The sequence below is a fragment of the Kogia breviceps genome, chromosome 12 (assembly GCF_026419965.1).
Source record: "Kogia breviceps isolate mKogBre1 chromosome 12, mKogBre1 haplotype 1, whole genome shotgun sequence".
Taxonomy (NCBI): domain Eukaryota; kingdom Metazoa; phylum Chordata; class Mammalia; order Artiodactyla; family Physeteridae; genus Kogia; species Kogia breviceps.
Genome location: NC_081321.1, coordinates 49,298,487 through 49,311,724, shown reverse-complemented (window position 1 = coordinate 49,311,724; position 13,238 = coordinate 49,298,487). Strand labels below are relative to the sequence as shown.

The following is a 13,238-nucleotide window of genomic DNA, read 5'->3' as shown; positions in this document are numbered from 1 at the left end:
CTTCCCTTGTTAGAAATAGCTAATTATTCTTTAAAACTCATCTCAACATCTCAGCACCTCAAGGAAGAACTAACATTCCTTCTTCTGGACTAATGCTATACCTTGAACTCACTTAGACTGTCCTTATCTTGAGAGCAGAGTCCATGTCTTATTCACCTTTGTAACTTAGCATCTAGCACAATGCCTGGCACATACCATAATGAAGGTGTGATGAATGAATAAAAACTTATACAGTAACTCAGTCCTTAGAGACTGAGAACAGTGGGAAAACACTTGACTAAGATCTGAATTGCACCCTGTTATATAACTATAACCATTTTAAAGTTCTACAAGTTCAAAAATAAAGTTCAAATAATGCCTAAAGAGGCTTTCCTAATGAAGGAAAAATAACTATTGTGAATACTCCAAAAAATAACTGTCAAGATAAATCCAGATAAGTAAAAGATATGTGAAAGAAAAATATTTGGTAATATATTTTCATAAAGGCTCTTTTTCCCAAATCAACCTGGAACTAGACATCACAATTCTTAAAAAAATTCTTCTAAATAATCAAGTATCTCATCCAGTGGACATTCTATATGGCTCAATGTATACAGACCTTTAATCACTGTCACCATGAAGAAGTTTTTAAAAAAGAATGCATATACCATTGGACTGTTTTATAAAGTATTAATTATCTATGAAAAACTCTCTGGTTATACATTTCTGCCCTTAACCCAACATCTTAAAATTGGAGTATTATGTGAAGTATGATTCTCTCTCATTACTTAAATTTCATGGAAAGACTACAATGTTTTGTACATAACTTTTCCTTACATACACATGCAAAAATCCTATTCCTCTCACATTACTTTCAAAAAGTTCTTCCATTAAATATGTTCTGATCAGTAAGACTGATGTTTCTCGAGTTCTCTGAGTGACTCATGTAAGAGTCTCAATTTTGTATTTCACTATAAACTTCTGTATATTTTTAAAAAATTGATGAATTGAAATAAAGTTCTACTATATAACCAAATCTCAAGTCTATAATCAACATATTTTAGGAAATGAATAATTAATAGCCATCCCAATAACTTGTAATGAATCTGGAATTTCCCCAGTACCTGGAAAATAGTCAAAGTAATCCCCTTCAAAAAGAGAAAGTTGTCTTTTGTAATGCTGAATATGAACCACTCCCTTTCTGTTCAGGTGCTCCAGAAGCCCAATTTTCAAGTGATCATGTATGCTCACTATTTTAGTAAACCGGTAACTAGAACAGGAAAGAAAACAAACTTAATTTTTGATTACCTAAAGCCTTTGAGTTGTGTAACTCATTCTGTAACTGATCAAAATGTAACGCCACTCACAACTCTTAAAGTAGCTACACTTTCAAACTGACCAATACTAAAAATAAAAACCCAATCTAAAATGAGGAAACCATTTTATATTCTTATGATTTAAAAAATAAAACCTAAAGTAATCCATGGTTAAAGTAATCTTAGAATACCCCCAAATATCTTATTTTGGATTGTAAGATTAGATGGATAAAGAATTTTCGGATTTGTCATGTTGTTATTTTTCAATTCGTCATGACAAGAGTATAAACGTTCTAAAAAGGTACTGTATAACTTCAAAGCATTTTATTAAAACTGGGATACTGGCTCAAATTCTGTAAAAAAGTAGTGGATAGACAGAAAACTATGATGTAGACTTTTACAATGAAGAACTACAAATATAAACCTGCCCCTTCACCACGGAGGTTTGGAAAATGAGATATTTTTAAGATACTTCATGTTTTATTTTTTGTTATTTTTTTTCCTAGGAAAGGAAAAAAATTATATTTGAGATCAATTCTGAAGTTTCTCCATATATTTTAGGAAAACAAATACAACTGTAGCTCTATTTTGCTTTACATTTCCATTCTCTCTTCAAGCTTTCTTTAAAGAACAAATTTGTGTAAGTAAAATATAAGTGGATATCTTTCTTTTTATTTTAGTTTTAAAAAACTTTAAGTACGTTTTCTTCCCTCTCCCACATAGTTAGTGAAGAGAGAACTGCCATACACTTAAAATATTGAAATTTTACATAAAGTAGTTCTAAAGGCAGTATTTTTGAATTGGACAAAGATGTTCTAACATTTTCACTTTTATCATTAATCTGGTCACTATGCTTAGGACATGAATAAAATTAAACTTCATTTAAAGTCCCTGTTGTCACCCTTTCTTCAAATTCTATGTAATCTCTCTTCACACGCTACTTGAATTTAATTAAGAATTATTATGAAAGCTTGGGAAGTATGAGAACTAATGGGAAACCTTTTGGCTAGCAAAGAAATGTCAATGCCTTTCCCCTCCTCATCTATGGGACTGAGGAAGGAAAATTTTGTCAAAAGGACTATCCTGTTACATGCAGTGAGTAAGTCCTATAACTAGAGATGTCACACTTAAAAAAACATGATTATATTAAGACCAGTGATTTTTTCATATTAAAAGCTAAAAGTAGAAACTGGATAGAAGATCCACTTGCAATAGAGAGAAATTTGAAAGCTTCTGGGATAATGATTAGATCAACAATGATGTTATAAGCTTCAGGTAGTTGTATGATGCTTTAAAACTACTAGATTGTAACAGCAATTGTTTATTTTTTTTTTAAGTAACAGGCTATTTATTGAATGATTTTTATGTTTAGATATTCAGTTTATGGGAAGCATGCTCAAGCTAAATGGTTCTAACAACATTAATAAATAGTAGTGTAAGTTGTATTTATTTTAAAGAACTAAAGTTTATTAGTTCAATTTTAATGTTTAGTAGCTTATTAATTACCTATTAATTACCCTATTAATAATTCAAAACTGGCTCACAATGAAATGAATGCCAATATTTTAAGCAAGATAGTGAAAGGTTTTAAGAAAAAACAAGTGTTTTATAGTTTTGTTCAGTCCCCTGAACATAATATTCAGTAAAGAAACATTTTTGAATAAATTAGGATTAAGAATTATGTGATTTGTTCATCTTTTAGTTTTCCTGCTAAGGCATAAAGAAAGGTACAGCAGAATTTTTTTAAAAAGTTTAACTGACTTACTACATTCTTTAAAAGAACTACCAAATCATATACTTCTCTGTATCATTTCATTACACTAGGCCCATAATTGACAATATTAATATTTAAGCTGAGTTGAAACAGAAATTTAAGGACTATGTGATAACATAACTATGAAGGTTTCTAACTATTTTCATAATAAAAGAGAACTTTAAATTAATTTGATTAATCACTCAACAAATATTAAGAACAGAAGACCATTATGTTAAGAAACTAGAAATACAGAAATTCTGTTCTAAAATGATGTTTTCATGCCATTCATTGTGAAATCGTTTAAGAAACAATTTGCAGAGTAGTAGGGTATATTCTGCCAAGCTGTGATTAACATGGCAGCCCAATGCAAGTGCTATCAGACTGGCTACATCGGCAGAACATAAGCTGTAGTGCTTATCAGACTTTATATAAATTGGTAGGTCTTTGCAAGAAGTAAATATATATATTACAAGCTATAATTCTTTTAAAAATTATTGTGCTCTTTGACATTTAGACAGCTCCAGAAATATCATTAATCTGGTACAGGTCAATAACTTAATATTTCAGGTAAATTTTCCTAATGCAGTGCTTCTCAAATCATCTATGTGGAAGGACTAGTATCTTTTTAAATTTTCAAACTGTCACAGACTGATACTTCTATAAAGTTTTTTAGAAAATAAAAATGAACCACTAGAAAAATGAAATAAGAAATAACATACAGAAAAGAAAGACCCATTTTAAAATTATTAGATTTAATAGATACAAAACTAACCTAACTGCTATAAAAGTTCTGGATCACTCACTTATGCTTAATTTCTACAGTTATTTTACTGTTGACCAGCACTGTCTCATCCAAACACTGTGAGAAACACTGTTCTAATGTAGTTACTATTATGTGGCATTATACCAGACATTGGGGATATAAAAGAAAACCAAAGATAGCCTCTAACTTCATGATTCTTACTGTGTAGTAGGTATTTGTCCAGAAGAGATAAAGGAAAAGGGGTGTGTGTGTATTTGTATGTGTGTATGTGTGTGCGCATGCACGCATGTGTGTGTGTGAAAGGCAACTCAGGAAGAGGTAACATTATGTATAGAGAGATTGGAAACTTAATGAATTCCAAGAACCTTTAGTTTTGGTTAAAGAGCTAGGTAGGGTACGGTTTGGATTTTATCCTTTAGGTGATAGGAAATGAGGTTTTTAAAAAAAATTAATTAATTAATTAATTTTTGTCTGTGTTGGGTCTTCGTTGCTGTGTGGGCTTTCCCCAGTGGGGGTGAGGGGGCTCCAGGCGAGCAGGTTTCAGTAGTTGTGGCACGCAGGCTCTAGAGTTCAGTAGTTGTGGCGCATGGGCTTAGCTGCTTCGCAGCATGTGGGATCTTCCTGGACCAGGGCTCGAACCCGTGTCCCCTGCATTGGCAGGCAGATTCTTAACTACTGCACCACCAGGGAAGTCCCGGAAATGAGTTTTAAGCAAGGAGGTATTTGCTTTTAAAAATTGACTCTGGGAGCAGTGTACTAAATGGATGAGAAGAGAATAAATGGTGGAACAAAGAGATGAGTTAGATGTATTTTTCAACAGTTCACTTAAAAGATGCTCAAGTGTTAAAATACTGTACTGACAGGAAAGGAAAAGATAGATACAAGTGACATTTAAGAGGTAGTAGAATGAATAGAACTTGTGGTAGGTCTCAGGTTTTGACCTGGGTTAATTAATGGTTGCACCTATAAGGGAGTATAATAAATAAAAGCATCGGGCTTCTAGGAAATATGTTTAGTCATAGACATGCTGAGTTTGAGATATCTGTAACACTGTTTAGGCAGAAATGTCCATCTAATAGTTATATTTTGGAGGGGAACTCAGGAGAGAGAAGTAGGGTGGAGACAGATCTGGGATTTGTCACTTTTAAGCAGATGTCAACTTCTCAAAGGTAAAGGGGCTACAAAAAGCCTAGGAAACAGGGAGTCAAGAATGACCTTACCAAAAACAATTTCTATGGGGTGGTATGATGGTCACAGTGATGATACAACAGTAGTTGATACTTACACATTGCTTGTTATGTGCCAAGCACTTAAGCATGTTATCTTCATTTAACAGTTAAACCAAAAAGTTTCTTATCCAAGGTCACACAACTTACATGTAACAGAACTAGGATTTGAATCCAAGCAGTCACGTTGCAAAATCTAAGCTTTAACTACTGTGCTAAACTGCAGACATGAGGGTTATTGAATGGGACATGAGAAAGTAGGGAGAAAGGACAGACCACCCTTTTCAAGGTCAAGGGTCCTCCTCACTCCATCTCCCTCCCACCCCATTAAAAAAAAAAGAGTTGACCATGCATATATGAGGACAGGAAGACAGTGAAGAGGTGAGATTAAAGATATAGAACAAAGAAGAGACAATTAATGAAACAAGTCTCAGGGAAGGTAAGAGAGGTCTCAGGAAGATGGTGGCATAATTATGATGATATAGATACTTTTGGTATGGTAGTCAATGAAGGTACGAGGAATCATAAAGTATATTATATCTTGCTATTAAGAATTTCCTTATGAACAGTTAGTAATATTTTGGTCAAGAACTTGTTTTTAATTTCTTTTAAAAACAGTTACTGAAAGCTTTCTCTTGGGCAAGGCACATGATGCTTAGAAAAGCCCTGGGCAATTACTGAAAAATTACACAAAATACCTTAATTATATACCAAAACTATTTAAAAATATATGTATTCATTCATATATGCATAATAGATATGTATGTGTGTATGTATATTGGAGTGTGTGTGTCAATGATTCAGTTTATACTCAAAACAAAATCTCTCTAAATAGGACTTCCCTGGTGGCACAGTGGTTAAGAATCTGCCTGCCAATGCAGGGGACATGGGTTCGAGCCTTAATCTGGGGAGATCCCACATGCTGTGGAGCAACTAAGCCCGTGTGCCACAACTACTGAGTCCATGTGCTGCAACTACAGAAGCCTAAGCACCTAGAGCCCACACTCCACAACAACAGAAGCCACGGCAATGAGAAGCCCATGCATCGCAATGAAGAGTAGCCTCTACCTCGCCGCAACTAGAGAAGGCCTGCGCACAGAAATGAAGACCTAAAGCAGCCAAAAATAAATAAATATATATATTAAAAAAATCTAAATGAAGACATATTTTTAATTATACATGGGACTTGATTATAAGGCAAAGAGTGATCTTTCCAGTAAACAGTTCAAATTCATATGAACATCATTTTTGACTTAATTACTTTAGGAGACTATATGTTTGTTTCATTGATATTGTCACTGCTCAAAATATTTAGGTACTTCTCTTTTTAGAGTTGGCAGACGTATGAAAAAGCATTGATGTCTAGCATCCAGGAAGTGTCAATATGTGTTTACTGAGTGTATGAACAATGTGGTTTTTACTGTGGTAAAATACGATTTCTTTTTTGTTAAAAAATATTTTTATTGAAGTATAATTGCTTTACAATGGTGTGTTAGTTTTTGCTTTATAACAAAGTGAATCAGCAACACACATATATATGTCTCCATATCTCTTCCCTCTTGTGTCTCCCTCCCTCCCACCCTCCTTATCCCACCCCTCTACGCAATCACAAAGCACTGAGCTGATCTCCCTGTGCTGTGCGGCTGCTTCCCACTAGCTATAGGTTTTACATTTGGTAGTGTATATAGGACCATCCACCCCACCACAAATAACTCAATTTCGTTTCTTTTTATGGCTATGAAATATTCCATTGTATATATGTGCCACATCTTCTTTATCCATTCATCTGTCGATGGACACTTAGGTTGCTTCCATGTCCTGGTTATTGTAAACAGAGCTGCAATGAACACTGTGGTACATGACTCTTTTGGAATTACGGTTTTCTCAGGGTATATGCCCAGTAGTGGGATTGCTGGGTCATATGATAGTTCTATTTTTAGATTTTTAAGGAACCTCCATACTGTTCTCCATAGTGGCTGTATCAATTTACATTCCCAATAGTGCAAGAGGGTTCCCTTTTCTCCACACCCTCTCCAGCATTTATTGTTTGTAGATTTTTTGATGATGGTCATTCTGACCGGTGTGAGGTGATAACTCACTATAATTTTGATTTGCATTTCTCTAATGATTAATGATGTTGAGCATCCTTTCATGTGTTCGTTGGCAATCAGTATATCTTGTTTGGAGAAATGTCTATTTAGGTCTTCTGCCCATTTTTGGATTGGGTTGTTTGCTTTTTGATATTGAGCTGCATGAGATTCATCCTTTGTCAGTTGTTTCATTTGCAAATATTTTCTCCCATTCTGAAGGTTGTCTTTTCGTCTTGTTTATGGCTTCCTTTGCTGTGCAAATACTTTTAAGTTTCATTAGGTCCCGTTTGTTTATTTTTATTTCCATTTCTCTAGGAGGTGGGACAAAAAGGATATTGCTGTGATTTATGTCATAGAGTGTTCTGCCTATGTTTTCCTCTAAGAGTTTTATAGTGTCTGACCTTACATGTAGGTCTTTAATCCATTTTGAGCTTATTTTTGGGTATGGTGTTAGGGAGTGTTCTAATTTCATTCTTTTACATGTAGCTGTCCAGTTTTCCCAGCACCACTTATTGAAGAGGCTGTCTTTTCTCCACTGTATATTCTTGCCTCCTTTATCAAAAATAAGGTGACCATATGTGTGTGGGTTTATCTCTGGGCTTTCTATCCTGTTCCATTGATCTATATTTCTGTTTTTGTGCCAGAACCATACTGTCTTGATTACTGTAGCTTTGTAGTATAGTCTGACATCAGGGAGCCTGATTCCTCCAGCTCCAGTTTTCTTTCTCAAGATTCCTTTGGCTATTTGGGTTCTTTTGTGTTTCCATACAAATTGTGAATTTTTTTGTTCTAGTTCTGTGAAAAATGCCCTTGGTAGTTTGATAGGGATTGCATTGAATCTGCAGATTGCTTTGGGTAGTATGGTCATTTTCACAATGCTGATTCTTCCAATCCAAGAACATGGCATATCTCTCCATCTGTTTGTATCATCTTTAATTTATTTCATCAAGGTCTTATAGGTTTCTGCATACAGGTCTTTTGTCTCCTTAGGTAGGTTTATTCCTAGGTATTTTATTTTTTTTGTTGCAATGGTAAATGGGAGTGTTTCCTTAATTTCAGTTTCACATTTTTCATCATTAGTGTATAGGAATGCAAGAATTTCTGTGCATTAATTTCTATCCTGCTACTTTACCAAATTCATTGATTAGCTCTAGTTGTTTTCTGGTAGCATCTTTAGGATTCTCTATGTATAGTATCATGTCATCTGCAAACAGTGACAGCTTTACTTCTTCTTTTCTGATTTGGATTCGTTTTATTTCTTTTTCTTCTCTGATTGCTGTGGCTCTAACTTCCAAAACTATGTTGAATCACAGTGGTGAGAGTGGGCAACTTTGTCTTGTTCCTGATCTTAGTGGATATGGTTTCAGTTTTTCACCATTGAGGATGATGTTGGCTGTGGGTTATATATGGCCTTTATTATGTTGAGGTAAGTTCCCTCTATGCCTGCTTTCTGGAGGGTTTTTATCATAAATGATTATTTAATTTTGTTGAATGTTTCCTCTGCATCTATTGAGATGATCATATTGTTTTTCTCCTTTAATTTGTTAATATGGTGTATCACATTGATTGATTTGTGTATACTGAAGAATCCTTCCATTCCTGGGATAAACCCCACTTGATCATGGTGTATGATCCTTTTAATGTGCTGTTGGATTCTGCTTGCTAGTATTTTGTTGAGGAGTTTTGCATCTATGTTCATCAGTGATATTGGCTTGTGGTTTTCTTTCTTTGTGACATCTTTGTCTGGTTTTGGTATCACGGTGATGGTGGCTTCGTAGAATGAGTTTGGGAGTGTTCCTCCCTCTGATGTAGGGATTTTTGTGGTGGAAAAATGTGGTAACAAGCACGAGCTATAATGTTATAGTTGTACCTCTGGTAAGTCACTGCTATTTTTATGACCAGATGAACCAATCATAAGTCATAATGAATAATATACTCAATCAAATGAAATCAAGACCCAACTCAACTGTCACCTCCTTGGTGAAGCCTCACATTTCCCAATGGCTCTCTTTGCTTTCAAAACATTTGGCTGATCATGTTTTCTATCATGTCCCATATTACATCTTATTTATTTATATGGCTATCTCATTCACTACAGCACAACATTCAAGAGGATAGGCACAGTCTTGTTCAATTCTGTACCACCAGTGTCTAGAACAACGCTTGGCACGAACAGGTCTCAATGGATGTTTACTGGATTAGCTAAATAAGAAAATTAGTCTAGTTGCTCTTAATTCCTTTGACCTTTTCTCTCTACAGCCCTAGATGAACCCAATCGTTTTACTGTATGAACCCATCTATTTTATGCACCATGTAGCTAAACATTAAGATCTCAAACAATGAGATCTCAACATTGCTGAGCAATCTTATTCTTTCATTCTTAGCTTATGATCTGGTCTCATACTTTTAGGATAATGGAAGTCATTACAAAATCTAGAAACTACTTGCATCCATAATCCATTTATTTTTTTCCTGTTGCAACAGTAGTGTCTTTCCTCCATTCAAATGTTATATTCAAATGTTATATTGTAAGGCTTAGTCCTGGGATCTCTTTTTCACAGATGGACTCACTTCACAGATGCAATCATTTCCCTGATTTTAAATACCATCTACAGTCATATTTTTATTTCCAACCTAGGCCTCTGGTCTATATTCCATACTAGAATATCCAGCTGCATATGATATATCCACTTGGATGTTTCATTGGCATGACAAAGTGAACATGACTAAAATTAACTCATAATCTTCTCCTTACCCCCAAACCTACTTCTCCTGTATCTCTCCTCCCACTGTTACCATTATGTTAACATTATGATGTACAAGCCAAAAACCAGACACACACTTGTGATTTCCTTCACTTTTCATTAATTTGAATGCCTTCTACAATACATGCCAGACACTGTTTGAGGTAATGGGGCTATAGCAGTAACTAAAACAAAACCCCTGTGCTCATGGAGCATGAGTTGGGAGTAGAAGGAGGCAAACAGATAAACAAAAAACTCAAATATATATATACAGCATATATCATCAGGTGGTCATGGAATGGGAGAGGGCAGTTACCATCGTATACAGTGAGTGAGGAAGGATCTGACTGATAATAGAGACCTAAAGGAAGTGAGAAAGTAAGGATATAAGCATTTGGAGAAAGAACATTCCAAGTATAGGAAATTGTAAGTTCAGAGACCCCAAGGCAGGAACGTTCGTGCAATATGTGAGGGGGCTACTGAGGATGGAGCAGAGTGAGCATGGAGGAAAGTGGTAGAAAATAAGACAGAAGCCGGATCATACACGGCCTTATATTCTCTTTTAAGAACTCTAGCTTCTGTTGAGTGATATAAGAAGGCATTTAGTGATATGGACAAAGGGTAATAGGAAATGCCTTAAGTTTAAAAACATCACTCTGGCTGTTTTTGTGAGGACAGACCATAGGAGTTAAGGGTATAAGCAGATAAATCAGCGAGAAGATAACTGCAATAAACCAGATGAGATGATAGCAGCCTGGAACCCTCAATGCCTTTTAATACATTACAATCCATATTCCCCCTACATGATCTGGCTTTTGCCTATTTCTCTGAACTAATTTTATCCCACCCCCATTTAAATATTATCTCACAGGCTCCTCATCTTTGGTTCCTCAAACTTGACCACCTTAGGGGCTTTGCACATGCTGTTGCTCCATCTGACTTCAACTCTCACCTGCCTAACTAACACCTATTCTTTGGTCATAGCTCAAAGGTTACTTCTGGGGAACATGGTATCCAATATAAATTAGGTGCTCTCCCAGCTCTTGTTATACTCAGAGAACTCTCCATGATTTTTTCTTTTCATGATGCTTAAAATATTCACAATTTATTTAATGTTTATCTCCCCTACAATCCATGGAAATAGTACTGGTTTTGTTCACCATGGTATAGTTATTGCCTATCAGAATGAAAGGCACTTAGTGGGCCCTTGATGAATATTTGCTGAGTAAATGAATGGATGACTTCAAAAGTATATTTATTATTTGAAAAAAATTATCTAGCTTGATCACCTATAATATTCTGCAGATAATGCTCTGAATAACATCAGGTTTTTGAAAAATCAACTTTGTCATCAAAGGAAGAGAAATATCCATCAGTGAAATTCAGAAGAATGAAATCAATTCCAAAAGGAGTTCTTAAACTATTTTGAACACACCATCAAATGAGTAAGTGTGTAAATAACCTCCCAGGGAAACTGTCTGAATCATGCAAACAGTTATGGGAACACCTTATGGGAACATCTTGTATTATGGGGGCCATATACTTGGCATAAACATAAAAACATTTTAAATGGTTGCACAACAATGTGAATATACTTAATACCACTGAACTTAAAAATAGTTAAAATGGAAAATGTTATGTTATGTACATGTGACAATAAAATGAAACATTTTTAAAAGCATTTCTTACAAGCTGACTAGTATAATTATGAACGATACATTATCTCAAGATATCTAAGTAACAGCCCAGTTTTAACTTTAGTGAATGACAAGTCACTTAAACTTTCCTTGCCTCAATTTCCTCATCAGTGAAATAAGGATAACAGATGCCCTAACCCAGGGGTCTCTGTGAAGAGGAAATTAAGGAAGCGACAATGACATGAAAAACAACCTTTACTAAGCAAAGAAGGATACTGTTACTATCAGATACTGCAAGTTCATTACTGGGCTGTTAATATTTTAACATGAATTTATGAGAATTAGTAATTTATTTTAAATTTATTATTAATTAAGCAATGGTTTTCAGTAACCAACTCACTGACACTCTCCCAACATAGTATAGTTTACAAATTACTGTAAAGAGGTGATTGGTAACACTTAGCAATTGGTTTCCATATATACACTACTAAAAAAAAAAAAAATGAACTAAGCATCCATTACTGGCAAAGTGAAAACACTAATGAAGTTGATCACTGGTAACATGCATCACCACAAACTATTTTTACTCACAAACTAAAATAGAAAGATGATCTTAAGTGTGATATTAGAAGAAAAAAATCTAACAGAGGAGGGCCTTTTAGTAATTAAAACAGCATAGCCGCAACTGACCAGAATTTAAATGTATACATTAGAACAAACAGGCAAAAGACAACAAACAAGGCTTTAAGAGAAATTTAGCATGGCTTTCTCCTTGAAAGGCTCTATCAGTCCAATATCTTATATTTTCTAGTGACACTATTCAATAATACCAATTTATAAAATTTAGAACATAACCCTGATATTCCAATCATAATGTGTTGAATGACATGCATACCTTTATTAAAAGAAGAATATGTATTTTAGAAAGGATTTTGACATCAAGAAAATGAACTGTTTTTGATTTTTAGGTGACATAAGTAAATCTGGAACCGCTTTTTCTTTTCTTTTGTTTTTTTAGAGGGGGCAAATTTGTTGTTACCATTATAAATTAAAGATTAACATTTCTTACGTTTTCAATTACAAATACTTTGAGTAGTTATTAAAATCAATACAGGATACTTCAGTGTGATTATATTAAAAACTGCTGCCATAAATGTTAGCACTGCAAGTAATTCTACCTAGTGAATATAATGTAAAACAATTCTGTATTAAAATCAGACGTAATTATTTACAACTCCTTGAAATAAGCCTTTCCCCTAACCTGTACATTGTCATTTCCTATTATAGAATTAGGGACTGACAAAACATTAGAAAGTTTATATTAACAGAAATAGAAGCATTAATCCTAGAGAAATTTGTATATTAATTTGGAGGAATGTGAAGAACAGAAAAGTAAGACTGTTGGTTAAAAAAGGCATATTTTCATGACTAGAAATCATTTTAGCCAAGTTACACAGGTACAAGGCATTCTTTCAGAGATACTGTTTCTGCTCCAGTTATGAAAACTAAACACTTACAGAACTTTGCTATATATACTCTTTCCTTAAATAAGCTGCCTGAGAATTCAGGTTCTCTTTTCCCAGCCCCCTTTCTTTCTCTAAAGGGAAGGGATACTTCTCCCTTTCCCTGCAAACAAGGGAGAAGTAGAAACATTGGTGTCTGTGATGGGAAAGTGAATGGTTCTAATACAAGTAAGGCTGTTTCCATTTCTTTACCTTTATCAAATT

The 13,238-nt window shown here is 34.5% G+C and overlaps 1 protein-coding gene across 7 annotated transcripts in view; it reads right to left on the bottom strand.

Annotated features, from left to right (window-relative positions):
* Positions 1-13,238, bottom strand: part of USP15 (ubiquitin specific peptidase 15) — a 122,997-nt gene that overhangs the window by 28,296 nt on the left and 81,463 nt on the right. For 2 of the 7 annotated variants that reach the window (XR_010835832.1, XM_059082207.2), the window contains one exon: positions 1,104-1,249. The exons of the other annotated variants lie outside the window; for them this stretch is intronic. The gene's annotated coding sequence lies outside the window, so the exon portion shown is untranslated. Of the gene's footprint in view, positions 1-1,103; positions 1,250-13,238 lie in introns of those variants that run through there. 7 annotated transcript variants of the gene reach the window in all.